The sequence below is a fragment of the Apus apus genome, chromosome 4 (assembly GCF_020740795.1).
Source record: "Apus apus isolate bApuApu2 chromosome 4, bApuApu2.pri.cur, whole genome shotgun sequence".
Classification (NCBI taxonomy): Eukaryota; Metazoa; Chordata; class Aves; order Apodiformes; family Apodidae; genus Apus; species Apus apus.
In genome coordinates, this window is record NC_067285.1 from 67495396 (window position 1) to 67511814 (window position 16419).

Here is a 16419-nt window from a genome sequence, read left to right on the forward strand (position 1 = left end):
TCTAGAAATAAATATGCAAGAACTGCCTCATGTTGACAGGAGAATGTTAACAACTATACACACATTTTGGAATGCCAACACGTTTTTTCACATGCTTTTTACATTGCACCCTGTGCATCTGGCCAAAATCATCATCTTGTTTCCATTATCCCACCTAAATCTGGGATATCAATCACTACCCTGACCTGTACTTTGCTGCACTCTGCATACAAAACCTTCTGTCCATTCTAGGTCTAACTCAATAGCAGAGGAGAGAAATCTTGCTACCTCCCATAAAATTCATATTAAGGAATACCCAAAGAAGAAATGACAGACTATAACTCTTAATTGTATACACCATTTACGATACTAGAAACGATGTTATAATTTTAACAACTGCATTTACGTTAAGGTAAAACTTTTTGAATTTTAACTGTTTTTCAATCAGTGCTTTCAAAGGAGGTGAAAAAGTCTATTTCTAGAGCTAACAATTCACTTATTGCCAATTACTTAATAATTAGTTCAGGAAACAATTAATTTTGCTGCATTCATAAATCTAGATAGTTAATATTTGCAAAATATAGAGGTAGGTTTGTTGTTTTTGTTTTGTGGTTTGTTGGTTTGGGTTTTTTGGGTTTTGTTTTTGTTTTTCTTTCCACATAAAATCCCCAATAACCTTTTCTTCTGGAGAAATAGCCAGTATTACCACTGCCCTGCTAAGGTCTGGCAGGAGTCCAAAAGTAGCATGATCTCTGGTATTTAGGCATTCAGCTTCAAAATCTGACAGTGTCCTATCAACAACATCTATCTGCAGCTACTAATCTGCTAGTCATATAGCAGCTGTGGTAGTGATAGCCTTGATTTCTTCTGTAAATAAAAGTCAAGATAATATCTCAGTTTTTACTGGACAAAACACTGCACAGACATGCAGACCCAGAGGAAACCTTCAGTTTTTCGCATCACCCTAAGATAAAAGTAGACCTTGACAACAGTATTTCATTTGTTGAACACAGACATCATAATAGTTACATCAAATATACATGTATGATTACTGCTGCGTTAGTCAATTCACTGGTGGCATTTTCTTCCATACTGTAACTTCCATTTACTTTGACAAGCCAATGACAGCCAAGCAACACAAGTTACTATTCATTCCCTTCTAAAAGTGAGTAAAATCTCCACACCCTCTCTAAAAAATTTTCTCTGGTTGCCTCCCTGATGTCCAAAACACCTCAAAAAATGCTTTGTCAGTATGTGTTTCCACAACAAACAAACAAATACAGTCTACTTGTTTTTTTACACACTATCAGCTTGCTTTTGTTGTTGTCAAATCATGCTCTGAAATGAATATTTTTTTTGTCCACCACTCTACCCGAATGCTTAAAAATCAGGAACATTTAATCAAAAACTATGAAAAATATACAAAGCCTATAAAAAACCAATTAACTACCAGCAGATGGCAGATGGGCTGGACTTGGTACCTGGAGCAGGTGCCCAGGCACTGGTGGGTCTGGGTTGTAAGGGCCTGTGTGAGGAGTAGCCAGGGCTGCCCCAGGCCAGACACAGCCAGTTCCAACTTAACCAATGAAAGGCATGGCTGAGCCACTCAGCCAAAATGGTGTCACCTCAGGGAAAGTGTATTAAGAAAGCGTTAAAAACAAAAACATGCAGTTGCTATAGAAGAGTGAGAGAAAACAAAGTGTGAGAAACAGCCCTGCAAACACCAAGGGCAGTGAAGAAGGAGGAAGTGCTCTAAGCACCCCAACAGACATCATGCTGAGGTCCATGAAGAGCAGGTTTATCCTGAAGGACGGCAGCCTACAGAGAACCCACAGTGGAGCAGGGGAACAGTGTGAGGAAGGAGCAAAAGAGAAGAGCTGTTCCAGGCTGACTGCAAGCCCACTCCCCAACTCACTGAACCACTTGGAGGGAACAGATAGAGGAGTTGAGAATAAAGGAAATAGGTTGAGCGGAGAAAAAATGTCAGGGGGAGAGGGGTGGTGTTGTCATTTTTGTTTCTCACAATCCTACTCTATTTTTATTTGGCATAACATTAAAGAAATCTTCCCCAAGTCATGCCTGTTTTGCCCATGATGTAATAGGTAAATTATCTCCCTGTGTGTATCTCGACCCATGAGCTTTCTCATCTTGTTTTGTCCCCCTTGTCCTGTTGAGGAAGGGGAGTGAGACAGCAGCTGGGTGGGAATCTGGCAGCCATCCAAGGTCAACCCACCACAGAATACTAACATGAAGGCTGTGGGGTGCAGATACAGAATGACAAATTCTCATGGACTGCAATACTCTGAATTAGGAGAACATTTGTCCTTGCAGAACTGCTGACACTTTTTCTCCTCATATGCTGCCCAGTGTGAGCACTACACACATACAAACTGACTATCAGACTACAAATTTCCTGCTTAAACTTGAAAATATTACCCAACATGGCAGATATGGTAATTTTTTTCATACTTTTGTGACAGACATACGTAAAGGCTATGGACTTAACCTCCAGAAGTCACGAGCCTTCAGTTTTCCTGCAAATGAAGATTACTCTATGTGAAGTACATAAATATGTTTAATTTCAAGGACATAATCCCACTTACTTCAAAAGAACAACTCTATGATTCAAGTTAGGTCCTCAAAAATAAAATAAAATATACAGTACTTGAGTGTTTTAATCAGATACTTAAAAGCACATAATGCATTCCAACTTTAGTCTATTTTCTTTGCTGACTACAGAAAGTTTCTGTAAATTTCTTCCACCACAACATAATTATTCTACATGTGTCTTACAAATTGTCATTGGATTTTAGTTTTCCCACAGGGTCTACTCACCTGTTCATTAGGCAAATAACTGTACAAATTGTTAAATATGACTTGAAACTGAGTTTTACCAATTCTCTGACAGTGTACTGCAAAATATAAATTTCCATCTGTAAGAGAAACTAAGTGTCCTTATTCCAGGAAATGCAGCTTGACTGTAACTTCTTTGCCCTCAGAGATGTGTAATTTACATTCTTTCAGTTTAAAAAGCCATTGCAAAAAAAAAAAACCTTTATAAAAGCTCTTTCAATAAACCTTGACTTCCGCTCTATATTTTAAAATTAATTTGACCTTGAATTCTAAATTTCAGAAAGTAGAGTATGCAAGACTTCTTTCTGGAAGACCATTTTAAAAATTGTATCAATATTTGACAGTATATCTGCTATCTATTTGAGGCACCTACCTTTTGGGGTACTATGTGCCATAGTTTGGAGTGTGTTAAATCAGTACTTTTAAAAAAATTGTAACACCTGACAACCTTATTAGACTTGCATTTCTAACTTCACAAGATGGTAGAAAACAAAATTATTTTACATAATTACACCAATAAGGGGAAGGATCTGAACCCCTTCAACAGTTTAACCCCAGTCTTGCACAGAAATGAGTAAGGTGCACATCAACATAAAGTGGCAAAGTGCAGATCAATAAAATACTAGCTTAACTTAAAAAAACAAAGAAACCAACAAAAAAACTCCCACCCCCAAGAGCCTAAAAAAAAAAAATCAGCTGCTATATTTCTTGTAGCACATAGAGATCAACTGCCACCTCTAAACTATCACACTCCTTATAGAATCATAGAATCCTAGGGGTTGGAAGGGACCTCGAAAGATCATCTAGTCCAACCCCCCTGCCAGAGCAGGGTCACCTAGAGCACATCACACAGGAACACGTCCAGGCGGGTTTTGAATGTCTCCAGCAAAGGAGACTCCACAACCTCTCTGGGCAGCCTGTTCCAGTGCTCTGTCACTCTCACAGTAAAAATTTTTTTTCTAATATTCACCTTAAACTTCCTATGCTCCAATTTGTATCCATTACTCCTTGTCCTATCACTGGTCATCACTGAAAAAAGCTTAACTCCATCTTCTTGACACTCACCCTTTACGTATTTGTAAACATTGATGAGGTCTCCCCTCAGTCTCCTTTTCTCCAAACTAAAGAGACCCAGCTCCCTCAGCCTTTCCTCATAAGGGAGATGTTCCACTCCCTTAATTATCTTTGTGGCTCTGCACTGGATTCTTTCAAGCACTTCCCTGTCCTTCTTGAACTGAGGGGCCCAGAACTGGACACAATACTCCAGATGCAGCCTCACCAATGCAGAATAGAGGGGGAGGAGAACCTCTCTTGACCTACTAACCACCCTCTTTCTAATACACCCCAGGATGCCGTTGGCCTTCTTAGCCACGAGGGCACACTGCTAGCTCATGGTCATCCTCCTGTCTACCAGGACCCCCAGGTCCCTTTCTCCTACACTGCTCTCCAGCAGGTCAGCCCCCAACCTGTACTGGTGCATGACATTTTTCTTCCCCAAATGCAAAACTCTACACTTGCCCTTGTTAAACTTCATCAGGTTTTTCCCTGCCCAAGTCTCCAGCCTGTCTAGGTCTCTCTGAATGGCAGCACAGCCTTCTGGTGTGTCAGCCACTCCTCCCAGCTTGGTGTCATCAGCAAACTTGCTGAGGGTACATTCTGTACCCTCATCCAGGTCGTTGATGAAGATGTTGAACAACACCGGTCCCAGTACCAACCCCTGAGGGACTCCACTAGTCACAGGCCTCCAACTAGATTCTGCCCCATTGACTACAACTCTCTGACTTCTTCCTTTCAACCAGTTCTTGATCCACCTCACTGCCTGATCATCAAACCCATACTTGATCAACTTATCTACAAGGATGCTGTGGGAGACGGTGTCAAATGCTTTACTGAAATCAAGATAGACCACATCTACCGCTCCACCATCATCTATCCACCTAGTAATTTCCTCATAGAAGGCTATGAGGTTAGTCAAACATGACTTACCCTTGGTAAAACCATGTTGACTGCTCTTGATGACCCCCATCTCCTTGACATGTCTAGAGACAGTGCCAAGGACAAGTTGTTCCATCACCTTTCCAGGGATGGAGGTGAGGCTGACCGGTCTATAGTTACCCGGGTCCTCCTTCTTGCCCTTCTTGTAGACTGGAGTGACATTTGCTACCCTCCAGTCCTCAGGCACCTCTCCTGTTACCCATGACTTACCGAAGATGATGGAGAGTGGACTAGCAATGACCTCCGCCAGCTCCCTCAGCACCCTTGGATGCATTTCATCCGGACCCATCGATTTATGGATGTCCAGATTACTCAACTGATCCCTAACCCAATCCTCATCTACCTGGGCAAACTCCTCCTTTATCTTGACTTCTACTGGGGCTATATGAAACTGGGTCTCATGGGAAAAGCCTGCAGGAGTAAAGACAGAGGCAAAGAAGGCATTCAGCACCTCTGCCTTCTTTATATCCTCTGTCACCAGGGCACCCACCTCATTCAGCAGTGGGCCTATATTGCCTCTGGTATTAGTTTTGTTGGCTATGCATTTGAAAAAGCCCTTTCTATTGTCCTTAACCCGACTTGCAAGGTTAAGTTCCAAGGAGGCCTTAGCTTTCCTAGTTGCCTCCCTACATTCTCTGACAACATTCCTATATTCCTCCCAAGTAACCAGCCCCTCCTTTCATGATCTATAGATTTTCCTTTTCCACTTGAGTTTGCCCAGCAGTTCCTTTTTTAACCATGCTGGTCTCCTAGCTCCCTTACTAGATTTTCTATCCATTGGGACACACTGATCCTGTGCTTGCAAGAAGTGGTCCTTGAATGTTGTCCAGCTATCTTGAGCCCCTTTACCTTCTAGCACTCTGTCCCATGGGACTTCCCTTAACAATTGATTGAGGAGGCCGAAGTTTGCTCTGTGGAAGTCCAGGGTTCTGGTCCTGCTGGGTATTCTGTTCCTCCCACACAGGATCCTGAACTCCACCATCTCGTGGTCACTGCAGCCAAGGTTGCCACTGACCACCACTGCTTCAACAAGGCCCTCCTTGTTGGTGAGCACAAGATCCAGCAGCGCTCCTCTTCTAGTCGGCTTATCCACCATTTGCATTAAGAAGTTGTCATCAATGCACTGGAGGAACCTCCTAGACTGTGAAAGGCTGGCTGTGTAAGTCTTCCAGCAGATATCGGGGTAGTTAAAATCTCCCATGAGGACCAAGGACTAATTGTGAGGCTGCTTTCAGCTGCCTGTAGAAAGCCTCATCAACTTCCTCATCTTGATCAGGAGGTCTGTAGTAGACCCCCACAACTGTATCACCCATACCACCCTGCCCTTTAATTCTTACCCACAGGCTTTCAACTTGCCCCTCATCAGTCCCTGCACAAAACTCGATACATTCTAGTTGCGCTCTCACATAAAGAGCAACTCCACCACCTCGCTTCACCGACCGATCTTTCCTAAAAAGCACATAGCCATCCATGGCCACATTCCAGTCGTGTGAGCTGTCCCACCATGTCTCTGTTATTGCTACCAGATCATAACCCTTAGACCGCACACAGACCTCTAACTCTTCCTGATTATTCCCCATGCTGCGTGCATTGGTGTACAGGCATTTCAGGAAGCAAGTAGAGCACACTGGTGGGACCAAATCCTCTTTAGACCACCTTCCTTCAGGCCCTGGTATGTTCCTCTTGGGCTTGTCCCCAACAGACACAGTTTTCTCCCCTTCCCCCTTCACATCTAGTTTAAAGCTCTCTCAATGAGCCCTGCTAAGTCCTGCCCCAAAAGCCTTTTCCCCCTCTGGGACAGGTGCATCCCACCTGCCACCATCAGGCCAGGTGTCTCATATAGCAGCCCATGATAAAAAAAATCAAAGCCCTGCCTTTGGCACCAGTCTTGTAGCCATTCATTCATTAGCAAACTCTTCCTGTTTACCTCTCCACCCATTCTTACAGGAGGTATGGAGGCAAACACTACTTGTGCTCCAGACCCCCTAACTAGCCATCCCAGGGCCCTGAAGTCTCTCTTCATTGCCCTTACATTTCTTGTAATAATTTCGTCACTGCCAACCTGAAAAATCAGAAGTGGGTAGTAATCAAAGGGATTTACCATACTAGAGAGTTTCCTTTTAACATCTCTAATGCGAGCCCCAGGGAGGCAGCAGACCTCCCTGTGGGATGGGTCTGCTCGACAGATGGGCCCTTCTGTTCCCCTCAGAAGGGAGTCTCCCACCACAATTACCCTCCTTTCCTTCTTAGTTGAAGAAGTCCTAAGGCGTGGAGCTGAGCGACAAGTCCTAGGCGGTTCACTAGACAAATCTGTCACTCCAACTTCATTTTCCTGTCCCTGAAGTTCCAAGGCTTCATATCTATTCTTCAGGGGCAATTCGGAGGGTGGAGGGAGTTGGGAGGGTTTTTTCTTGCCTCTCCGAGGACGGACCTCCCTCCATTCCTCCATGTCCCTAAAGTTCTCTCCTTCTGTCTGAGGACAGGAGGGGAGGGGATCCACTCGTTCTAGCACCTCTTCCTTCCGCCCTTGCCTCAGGGTTTGGCTCCACCAATCTATTTCGCTCTCACATTCTCTGATAGCTCTTAGTCTTTCAGCCTCCTCTGTCAGTCTAACCACCTGCCTGAGGAGATCACTGATTTGCTCACACCGCACACACGCGGTGCCACTGGCTCCCTCTGGTACCAGTGCCAGGCTCAGGCACTCGCTGCAGCCAGAGACCCGCACAGCTGCGTGCCTGCTCGGAACCTCTGTCTGAGTTCCCACATCCTTTTTCAATACAGTTTTAGGGCGTGTTGTCACCATGCTAGAGAGAAAGCTACCGGTGTTCTCTGCTCCCTGCCTGCCCTCGCGCCGCTCTCCGCGTGCCCTCGCGCTCTCCGCCCTCACGCCACTTCCTGTGAAGGCCGCTGCCGCGTGCTCTGAGGGAGCTGCCAAGATGGCCGCTTTTAAACCTTGCCATCGTTCTCAGCCACGCCCCCCGCCACGTCAGCCTTCCTGTTCCTCTCAGGATTCCCGCTCAGACTCGGGTCTCCTCGCTCTTCTCCAGCTTCGCCGTCTCCGGGAAGCCCGGCCCCTTCTCTAATCCTCAGTAATTAAAGGAGCAGCTCTCACCGCTGCCGGTGGCGCTGCCGCTCTCCGCTCTGCGCTGCCGCTTATTACCTCTTAATGTCCAACATAGATGCAGCGAAACATAATACCTCTTGCTAACTTGTCTTGTCACTACAAGACAAGTTATTTTTATGCATAGTTTGCCTGCCAAGGTATTTTAATATTGTAATTTCATAACGGTACGCTCATTATGGGCCAACACCTTTTCTTCAATGACCAGCAGATTTGCACTCAGGAGTGTTTTTGTCTACTCACAGTTAACAGCTATCAACTGCATTCACAACACTTCTTTTTGTACATTTCAGTACAGAAATTATATGTAATGTATTACAGTCTCCCCATGCCCCTTTTCTCCTCCTTGATACAGTCTTACAATCACTTAAGTCATTATTCACAGTTAATCTGTTATCTCCCTACCCACTAAATGTGACACTTCATACCTCTACTTTAGTAATCCCTCCAATGGGTTGTCCTCAGCCAAACATACTCTCAGAAAGATTTTCACATTTCAGTTCTCCCTAACTTTTGGTAGTATGTGACATTTGTGAGAACCAGAGCTTGCGATATAACTGAAGTGAGTTGATACTGCAATTTCTATGGCTCACTTCTAGGATGTATCTGACAATACACCTCTCTTGGAAAAGATGCACTCTCCTTAAGATTTAGGATTTTTCTCTGCTTTCTCATATGTAAGGCTGACAAAGCAACAACATTTTGTCCTACGTCCACATGGAAAGCACTAATTGGAAAAACGGTCAATAGCAACAGACAATTGGTGAAAAACACCTGCCAGCTGAACTCCTCTTAAGCTGTTTTTTAATGTCTATTACAGGGCAGTTGGAACTAGATGATTGTTAAGGCCCTTTCCAAACGAAACCATTCTATGAATCTATGATTTGTGAAGACAGGGAAGTATTTTGGTTGAGCACAATGCCTGTTTGCAAAATTACTGCACTTCTTATTAGCAGCTGTGTTTGCAGTTTGACTGTATGCTATACTTTATATTTCCATAAATTACTGATGTAAATGGTGCATGTGAAAAGCCTGGGAAGATATTCCTGAGACTTAAAAAAGCATTTGCATAAATACACCACAATATACATGTTATTTTTCTCAACTATTTTATACATAGTGCTCTGAAGGTTTGGTTTGCTTTTTAGAAGTACATCAGTCCACTATAAACATCTACAATAAATATTGTATGAGCGTACTTTAAAATGTAGGGCAGATTCTAAAATATACAAAGAGCTTTACATTGGAGATACCAGTTCAGGAATTACTTGATGGAACACTTTATTTTTATCTTCTCTCTCTATATAATGATGGTTTACTGTCTGTTCTGAAGTCTTCAAATGGCAGGGAAAAAAAACTTTTGGAGCTGTACTAGCATACTTTCTCAAATGTACAGAAAGTGAAAAGTTGAGATCAGCACACAGACCCTGTCAAGAACATCTAAGTGTCCTAGTTTCCCATTCTGTAAGATTTACCTATGTGCATAATTTTCTACACATGTGCAGATTTCTCTGTAAGGTAACTGAACTTACATATTTGCACACAAGCATGATATCTGAGTCTTTGCCGGACTGGGATCTTTTCCAGCCCCTACCAAGTTCAATAGAAATTAATTTATCCTTCAGCATATGTTGTCTAACAAAAAGCATGTTAATGTAATTAGATTAAAGATAAGAATATATCTGCTAGAAGTATCAATAATAATAAGGACTATTTCAAATGCCACATCACCTAAGTTTCCCTAGAAATCATATAAACTGATAATTCCCTAGCTTTTCATATTAACTTTTCACCCTGTTCTTTGTGCTTGCAAATGCAAGAAGATTTAACATTAGTTTTCAAGTAATGCATTTTGCACATCAGTACAAACAAAATATGAAGGTAAAGAAAAGAAACATTACCACTTACAAAAAAGGATGTGCCAGCAGTTCATTTTCCTCTGTTCTCTGAATTACTCATGACATTACAGAAATACTTTTCTCCTCTCTTACTGGAAGAGAAGATTATGGTACAAATTTGGACTGTGAGGATGGTCTCCAAATTGAGAAACAATCTTTAAGATTGTTGCCACTAAGTCATAAAGAGAAGTCAGGTTTTATTCGAGTTTTTTTTAGTGAAAGAGTCTAATACTGTTTTTATGTTAGAATCAAGACAACTTTGCTAACAAGCTGAACAAAACCATGTCACCTAAACACCATGCTGAAACACAGTGAGCTGAGACTTTCAGCCATTTCTTCATATCAGCAAGGAATCCTGCTGTCATTGTTAAATCCATGTCGAAACAAAGAAGCCCATAGCCTGGACCAAGGATGTTGTTACTTCTTGCTGAATGAGCAGGCTTTTAACAGAGACAGCACTTAAATTTACCATCTGGGTTTCTAGAAAAATTGAGGAGGAAATTGAGGTTAGGAGATTCAGAACTTTCAAAAACTCCTCTAAAATGATGGAAGCTAATGTAATAATCCTAAATTATCCCTAAACCAACTAACTAGAGATTTCTTGAGTGGGGACATAATGGAAGCTTGATTTTATTATATTACTATTATATTACTGCAAACTGCTCATGACTCAGTCCTAGCTGAGAAGTGGGAAGCAAGATCAATTGCAAGGTGATATTCAAAGCATTTGAGACTAGAAATTTCCTATAAATAACAGTCATCCCTACCCCCTCCTCTATAATAAACCCACAGACTTTTTCTTCGGTGAGAACCCATCTGGACAAACGCCTTTTCTCACACAGAGTAACAGTCCAAAATTCCTGAACCACATTGTTTCACTGCTGCAGTCCTTGAAACACAGCCAGAGTCTGATCTAGTGGACTATCAAGCCAATAGGCAGGCCTTCATGGCCAATACAGGACCATGACCAATAAAGGGTCCACCCCTGTATAAACATTATTGTAGCAGGTTACTATCCTTGGATATTTGCATGAAAATGTCCAGCTATTCTGTAGGATCTTTGATTTTAAGCCAGGGTTTTGTCTGTTTTGCCAAGTGCCACCCCCTTCCCACAGACTCCTTTGAGCATGCATGCACATATACACACACAATTTAACATACATTATTTGCAGGTGTGGGAAGAGAGAAATGGCTTTCTGTCAATGCTAGTAGAAGCAAAATAGTTAAGCAGATCTAAGAAACAAGTGGAACAGTTCTGTTGTTGTGGTAGAGCTGATTCCTCTGAAAGGGACAAATTCTGCAAAGCTTCGTTGAGTCTAGCTGCACTGGTCTCTTTCCAGTCAATACATTTAAAATCAGAACCTAAAATACTGAAGATTATTTATTCAGAAATATTAATGTAAGCTTTTCGTTCATTATATTCAGCCTTTTCTCTGACACAAATTGCACACTAACAATTAAAAAAAATCAAATCACTTCTATGTATTTTGTGCCTTCTTTGCAAGAAAAAAAAAAACACAATTTTGCTGAGATTAAAATATTTTCCTTTCCTTATCCTCCAATGAGACTATTTTCTTTCAGCATGGTTAAAAAACTTTGTTTTAAGAGCTGAACAAAGCTGAAAATTCCAGAGCTCAGACATGTTGTTATTCTCTTCCAATTGCAGTGCATGATCTTGCACAGAATCCACAGGAATATCACATTTGTATTTTCAAAATGGCTTCTCTGTACCGACTGTCTTAATGATCACGAGACAAATTATTTGGAAGAAAAGAGAGAATCAGTGGTAAGTTTTTCTGTAATCAATGTCTCTAATATGTATGAGAATGGGACATCATTTCACCAAAACAATCCATCTGTGAAGTATGCTAAGGGATGACTGCGTTTGGATACAGCAATTAATCACCACATTATTTATAGCACTTCAGAAGCAGCTTACAGTACATTAATCAGGGATAACTTCTGCTTAATTAACAGAGCTGCCAAAAACGTCAAAAAAGACTACAAGGAAGTAGAATTGAGTAAGAAAGAACTAGCAGGGGACTTGTAATAATGAAATATTCAAAGTTCCTCTTCAGCAAAGGTCTTCTCCCCATTTCCCTCCCTACATCACTAGTAAGCAACAAATTCTATGAAAAACTATGCTGGGTGATTATATTAGTAATACTAGACATTCACAAAGAAAAAGAAAACAAATCAACAAGAAGTTGTCTGGATCAGTTTTAGTGCAGGGCCACAGCCACATGGCTGTGGAAGACATAGGAAATTAAGAAGGAACTTTTTTTTTTTTAATCTTCCTTTTTGTAATTAAGGACCACTGAAGCGAGGTGTGTGGATTATGCCTACATTCATTGTCTCCACTACTACACAGTCTCTGTTGGCAGGGAAGGAGTAGCACGGGGTTTGCTATTCAATCTGCTTTTCAAATCATGATTCGATGGAAGTCTCTTTATTATGTAGAGGCTCATAAAATGAAATAATTTTTACCAGAAGTGTGAAAGACTTATTTAACTGCCAAAGTACTAGAAAAGAAGTTTAGCAATTAAAACTAAGTAAAATATTAGTGAGATATGGGGAAAGCAAGTAATGTGCATGTTAGGCATATGAAAATTAGAAAAGAAGATCTGGTTTAAAGGACTAAAGAACTTCATAAAATTACATGGCTATTAGAAGTAGCTTATTGCTAAGAAGTCTTCTGATTTGCATAAGCAAATTTATTTCAATTACTACATGTAAATAGTAATTACATCAAGTAAAAACAAATTTTTTATTGAAAGCACATAATTAAAGAAAACATTAATGAATCTTTCAAGTTTAGGTCTTCAGTAAGAAGGGAGGATGAATAACATAGAAAGAACGCTTTTATTATTCAGTACACAGCTGAAAATTTAACTATGAACAACAGTAACTAGGACTCATTAGTCTTTTTTAGCCTATAGATTTCCACTGGAAATATCAGTGTTTATTGCTACTTGTCATAATTTGAAATTCCGTATTAAAAATATACTGTTGAAACTATGTCTATCCTTATGTAAATAAGGATATCTAAATCTATGATGAGTCTAAAATTTTACATATATGTAAAGATAAGTATGTTTAGAAACTTAGCTTTAGGCTAATAACATCTACAAAAATCTTCATGGAACTGTCACTTGACACCTGATTTTGCATACAGAAAAACCTCTCTATTGTGTGTTTGTCTGTATACTGTGTTTATGAAATGGGAAAAAAAAAAAAAAGAAATGGACAGAAATTAAAGTGGAACCTTCTACATTTCAGAAACAGTTGAAGAAAAAATCAATCAATTGATGGGAAAGAAATAATTTGTGTCACAGCTGAAGGAAAGAGAATCACAGGATCTATAAAGACAGAAAAAAACACAAACAAATTCATTTTCAAAATACAGAACTACATACATATTGCACCAAGTTCTCAATGTGCTCCAGCCTCTGGTTAAAAGTTGCTTATCTAGCAGGAGAGTTTTGTGAAGTTAAAAAGAACATAACCAGAGCTTCTGGCATAGTCATTTTGTATAATATCATTCACATGGTTATAATTTGTCTTAATGGGTCTTCAAGTGCACTTGTCTTGCTGTACTGGTAATAAAGATTGCCAACGAGGTCACTCAAAACATACTTAAAGGACTCAAATTAAATATTCAGGTTACCTGGTAACAGTAGCATCTCCAGCCACAAAATTTCCAATTATCCTGGAAAATAATATTTCCCTCCCAATACTTGTGTTTGGATAACCTCACTGGGCTTTTTCCTGACAACTCAAGTGCATTTGAGATCAACAGGGCCTGGGGAGAAGGGAGGGAACCCTGTAGAGTTACATACTAAAAGGATTAAGAATGATTAAACAATATTGTTTAAGTGAAACTATCAAGAGGCCTATACATTATTTGATTATAACAACACTTTTAAAATGTTTTGTTATTACCCATCAAATGAAGGATGATAGCATGTGAGCATTCCCTGACAGTTATTCAGAGGAATAAAACATTGGATTAGTCAGTTATCAGCAGTAGTGGGCAGTTGGTATAGATTCTTCAAACAAAAGTGAGGACCAAATACACCTTTACCCAGTGACTCTTCACTACAACAAATTGCTTAAAGTAAAGGAAAAAAATGTAAAGTGAATTTAAAAACCTGATTATTCTTCAAGCATTCCAGACTCAGAGTGAGTTAAGTGGCAGATCAGTCTCTAAGGAATCCTGCAATTCCTACCTAAAATGCAACTCAGTTTGCTATTTCCTAAAAAACCCTTTATGCCTGAAACCAGACACTATCCATCTGAAATCACTATTCCAATAAAAATTGCATCAGACCCCCGGAATCACAAATACAAATCATACTCCTGAATATCTCTACAACTCAGTGTAAAATACCCCTTCCCCTTCTTTTGCAGAAGTCCTTTTATCCCTGATAACTGCTCTTAGACAGGCAATGTTCTTTCACCACTGGTAGGTAGTCTTAGATGGACAGACTACACCAGACAGATAAAACTGGTAAGAGATAAGCTGTTTGAGCATTTCATAGAACTACAAACAAAAAGGTTTGTAGAAATTAGTAACAGAAGTAACAGTGCAACCCCAGCGAAAAACCTCTAAACACCAATGAGGGGCAGAACAATTGCCTTTACTTAGCACAGAAATTGTGAAAAATACAAATATGACAGGCAGAAAAGGCTCCCTCTGTGGAAAAACATTATTCCGTTTCGAATCAGAATGCATTTAAAAATGCAATGTAAGAAAACTCGATCAGGCAGATACTTAAGCTCTCTGTAAGTATATCAGAGTTAAATCAACTCAAGTCAGAACTAACAATTGGGACTATTATGAAGGCCTACCTGAGGAAGTAACAGTCACAAAATGGTCTTGTTAGAGGTTCTGTATGACTATGAAATTAGACACCTGCAAACCAAATGACATTGCATCAGCTTTCATTGGCAACTTTTGAGACACCTTAAAGTCAACAGAAGCCATCTCCTAATGTCATCCCTAAAAAAAGGGACAAATTCTCTCTATATCACATGCCAGCTCTGAAACAAGAAACCATCCTCAGACAATCAGTGAAAGAGAAGAAGAGACATTTTTGCATCTCTGAAACAAACTGACTGAACCTCCCCAGGTCCTAGAATACTTGCTGGCATTTACATAGGCAGATAACTACCATCTACGAGGCAGATTTGTCAGACTGGCCCAAAATCAGGATCACACTCCATTTGAAGGACAGCGAAGACCTAAGCCTCAGAGAGAGTTCCTTTCAGTGTGAAAAACTAGTGCAAAATTGATACACCTCATTCAAACCCTGAAAACCCTGGGTTACTTTCATTTTCACAGGTATCCAACTAGTAACACTGAGTCTAAGCTAAATGCAGTAAAAAACAATAATCAGATTAATCTTGTGATTTCTGTGATTTCACACTTTGCCTTTAATACCTGTCCAACACAGAACACATGATTTTCATTCTGAACCTGCTCTCACTGCGGTGAGACAAATAAATAACAGAAGTTCTTAGGAGTCATGTGCAATGCATTCTGCATAGAATATGAGGTTGGAAACCAAAGTATGCATGCTAGTAATCAAAAGAATCAGCTTTCAAAGGGAAGCTCATCCACTTCTAAATCTAAGGGAAACAAATCTAGCCAAACTTTTCCCCACAAAATCTGTCTTTCACCAGCAGATGTTAAAAAGTGGTCAATATGATTTAGCAGTGTTCCTGGAATTGATGTTCCATTGGGTAATTTCCAGTTTGCATGAAATTTGTAACTGGAAAGTATTTTGCATATAAGAATTAACTAGACTAGCTATATTAAGGATTAACCAGTGATTCAGGGAAAAAAAGTTACTCAGGAAGCAAAATGTACTCTTCCCTGCCTCTTTTATAAGCTATGACTTTGAGCTCATCTCTAGAATGCCTTTGAAAGAACTGTGGTTATCAGCCTTAATTTTATGTCTCAGCTTCATGTAAAACATAGTCACTTAGCTCATACTTAGTGGCCTTCCCTGAGACTCTGTAATCAACCCTACAGAATACGCAGCAGTGGAGTTTATAGAAATTAATTTCTATTTGCTTTTCCTTGCACACCCAGAAGATTTTGATGTTTCTGTTGATAGTCACTATGCTAACAAGCTAAGCGGACTGTGCTCTGACAAAACAACTAACTAATGAATAAGATAACAAAACATATAAAACCAAAATAATATCTTTACTACTGATATAGAGAGGTCTAGGACAAGATCAGGAATGAAATTACAGTATCTGCTCCACAAATCTAAAGCTAGCTTGGTGATCCCTATTTCATTATCATACGTGTCACAAAACACAAACTTTCACTGTACTTTATATCTCGAAACAGTTCTGTTTCTCAAATTTCCTTATGTTACCTTCTTTAAACACAACAGCCTGCAAACCTATCTTAAATATAATTCTTGTATTTTAAAAATATTAAATCTCACATTTCAAACCAACTAACCTACAGTGTACTATTAGATCAAGATCAACAGGCTTCCTAACAGTCAGTCCAAGAAATCACTGTTGCTATACACACAAAATAAATGCATCTTT

At 40.1% G+C, this 16419-nt stretch overlaps 1 protein-coding gene across 3 annotated transcripts in view; it reads right to left on the minus strand.

The window, feature by feature from the left end:
* The window catches only part of GRID2 (glutamate ionotropic receptor delta type subunit 2), a 736483-nt gene that overhangs the window by 678835 nt on the left and 41229 nt on the right, over positions 1 to 16419 (minus strand). The window lies entirely within an intron of this gene.